Genomic DNA, 3,345 nt, shown 5'->3' with positions numbered 1-3,345 from the left:
GATTTGGAGTCTTATGAAATGGAGTCTCATTGTGTAGTCCTGGCTTGCCTCCAACTCACAGGACAGAGATCTGCCTTCCTCTGCCTCCCAAGTAGTGAAATTAAAGGTGTGTGCTACTGTCATAAAGCTTCAGCAAGAACAAAAGGAAATAAAGGCAGTAACCATCTATGGAGAGGGACACAGCGGCGTTGCCAATAAATGTGGCCTTTATAAGTGCAGTGGGATTAGAAAAAAAAAAAATCACTGTGGCACTTTCTTTGTATTGTTTTAAGGATGGGTACAATCTGTTTGCCCATTTTTATTTTCTAATATCCTCATAATGAAGTTATTAAAAAATTGTTGATAGACCTTGTACAGGCAAAATAGGAGATGCCAGCCCCATGTCTGTCTGTAAATGACCTTTCTTGGAAGGTGGGAGGGAACCCCTTTGAGATTCAAGACCCAGTGCCTAAGTGGCTAGTAACAGTAAGGTGTAGGAAAAGCTTCTAGAACAACACAGGAAGCAGAGGTATGCTGGCATAGTAGATAGGGAAGAGGAATCTTGAGAAGCTTTTGTGGGGAGAATCCCTCACATCCTAGGATCGGATCGGTACGAGTCAGGAGAGCTGCTGCTAGCAGACAAGGTCCCTAAACTCTTTTACTTGGATGCCTTTGATTCCATCTCAGCATCGCAGTGTCCTTTGCCATGCCCATCAAAGGATGCTCCTAAAAGATAACAGGAACATGAGAATGAAGCTCCCCAAGGCCAGCTCAGCATCTCCCTTCGCCTGCTTCCTTGGGGAAGCCGGAGGCTGGGTATTGCAGACACCACCCACAGAAGCCTGTAAGGCTGATGCTGGAGAGGACCATAGAATTCCAAGACAAAGCCCAGTCTGCTTGTTTAGAGCCTGGCTCTTGGATCTTGTCACACAGCCTGTGTGGTCATCTACAGAATCCCCCCAGCACTCTCCTCCGCCCCCCTCCCCCCGCACCGTCCCCCTTGATCCCTCAGCTGACCTTTGCAAGACTTGGGGGGAGCAGTAACCATAAGTGCACACGTTTGATAGCGCATAATTTATGATGCCCTTAATTGTCACTACAAATTGCATTCCCAAGGAGCAATTTAGCAGCTGGATGCTAGTGGATGCTAGCAGATGCAGGTTTGCCCCTGCTGCTGAGTTGACTCAGCTGGTCCCCTCATTAGCTGCAGGAGGCCAAACCCCCCTGTAAGGAGGGCAAGGTAAAGACAGGCAGCTCGGACCTGCGCTGATGGCTGATGGCATCATGTGCTGCTTCCACAGATCCAGCTCTACTTTGCATGCCTGCCAGAGGAAAAGGTTCCTTATGTTAACAGCCCTGGAGAGAAACACCGCATTAAACAACTTCTGTACCAGTTGCCACCACATGATAATGAGGTAAAGTAACAGGAGGGAAGCTAATTAGTTTAAAAAAAAAAAAAAAAGAAGAAAGAAAGAAAATAAACAGTAAAGCATCAAGAGGCCTTTTCAGGAAATCCCAGCTCTTGGCTGGCTAGGCCTCTCTCAAGATGCACCCTAACAACACAGCTTTTCCTTTAAGAGGAGAGAGAAAAGGAGCATCCTAGCAGCAGGAAGCATCACACACAGGCTGCTTCTGATAGTGTTTCCTGCCGCCCACCAATTATCAGGAGCTTTCCTTCCCATGTGCAGGGTGGGCACTTCAGGATTAAAGACCTGAGTGCCCATCCAGTGTGGAGCCAAAGTGGCAATTACTCCATTTCTCCCTTCTGAGGAAGGGCTGCAATTAGTTTACATTTAGAAAATAGCAAACCACACCTGGCCAGGCCTGTGCTATCAGATAGTGTGTCCCTTTTCCAGACACCGAGGTCCATTTTACTTTACGTTTTTAGTTTTCTATTTGAGGCAGGATCTGGATCTGGTGACCAGGCTGGCTTTGAACTCTTGTAGATGTACAGGTCTCTAGGTCATGAGTGCTGGGACTATAAGTGTGTGTGTCACCCTGCTCAGCCATGCCATGGTAACAGTGAGGGTTTGGGGCAGGGCAGCTAGACTTCCTGTTTACCTTCTTGAGACCTTGGGAATGAAAAATGACAATGACAGCTCCCCCCCCCACACCCCCCAACATGCACTTCGGTTCTCTTTCCCATGAAGGTGCGGTACTGCCAGTCTTTAAGCGAAGAGGAGAAAAAGGAGTTGCAGGTATTCAGTGCTCAAAGGAAGAAAGAAGCTCTTGGAAGAGGGACCATTAAACTCTTGTCCAGAGCAGCGATACACGCAGCGTGTGAGCAGGTAGGTGATGAGGATGGGTGGGAGAGCTGTGGGTGGGGCACCCACCGGGTAAGCGACGGCTGGCATAAGTCTGCACTGCTGTGTGACAACAGGAATCAGTCCATTTGAATGAAACTGTGCCTTGCCCCGAGAGGAGACCCTGTATTTTAAACACAGAGACATGTGGACAGCCATTTCATCGCCGGTAGGAGTATCCTAACTAACTTGTGGGTTATTTTAAAAGTAGGAAAAGCTGAAAAACCTAGTCATTGAAACGAAGAACTGTTTTAATTTCGAACCTTTGTTTCTAGTGCGGCTTGCAGATGAACGGAGGGGAGGTCGCAGTGTTTGCCTCCCGCGCGGGCCCCGGAGTGTGCTGGCATCCGTCCTGCTTTGTCTGCTTCACGTGTAATGAGCTACTGGTCGACCTCATCTATTTCTATCAGGATGGAAAAATTCACTGTGGCAGGCACCACGCAGAACTGCTCAAACCTCGGTGCTCAGCCTGTGACGAGGTAAAAAAAAAAAAAAAAGTTCATCCCTTAATGATGGAAAAAAATAAGCCGGTAGCCAATATTCCACCGTTCCCAACTAAACAAAACACGAGTGTCTCCTGCTTTTGTTCTGCATGGATTTTTTTTTTTTTTTTTTTAAAGATAAAGCTGCCCATTCCCACTGGAATTCTAGGTAGCTAATAAACAGAAGGGCAGCAGGTGCTTCTACCTGTCCGTGATGATGTCTCTGATGAAATGTAGGGAAAATACACCGCAGAAGGATGTGTAGACTAGGCAACAGATGTTGTATCCAGGCAGCAAAGGTATGGAGAGACTGACTGGGTCAGTGGATGGCATAGCATAAGATGGACCACAGCGTAAAAGGAATTGTTTTCCCTTACATTTTTATTATTTTTTTAGGTTTTGGTATTTCTGAGATAGTCTCATGAGGCTAGGCAGGTCTCCAACTTACTACATAGCCAAGAACTAATGCAGTCCTCAGCCGCCTGCCTCTGCCTTCCAAGTGTTGAGATAGCAGATACACACCAGGATGCCCACCAAGCTTTTTATTTTAAAGTAACTTTAAGACATGAAAACGCTGACAA

The 3,345-nt window shown here is 47.0% G+C and overlaps 1 long non-coding RNA gene across 1 annotated transcript; it reads left to right on the top strand.

The window, feature by feature from the left end:
• The first annotated feature begins 1,238 nt into the window (after positions 1-1,238).
• Positions 1,239-2,887, top strand: LOC127201580 (uncharacterized). The gene is made up of 3 exons (XR_007832200.1): positions 1,239-1,394; positions 2,130-2,267; positions 2,558-2,887. It is a non-coding gene; the product is annotated as an uncharacterized LOC127201580 (long non-coding RNA).
• The last annotated feature ends 458 nt before the right edge of the window (positions 2,888-3,345 follow it).

This window comes from Acomys russatus, chromosome 17 (assembly GCF_903995435.1).
Source record: "Acomys russatus chromosome 17, mAcoRus1.1, whole genome shotgun sequence".
NCBI lineage: Eukaryota > Metazoa > Chordata > Mammalia > Rodentia > Muridae > Acomys > Acomys russatus.
The sequence above is the reverse complement of the archived record's forward strand: the minus strand, read 5'-3'. Positions and strand labels throughout refer to the sequence as shown.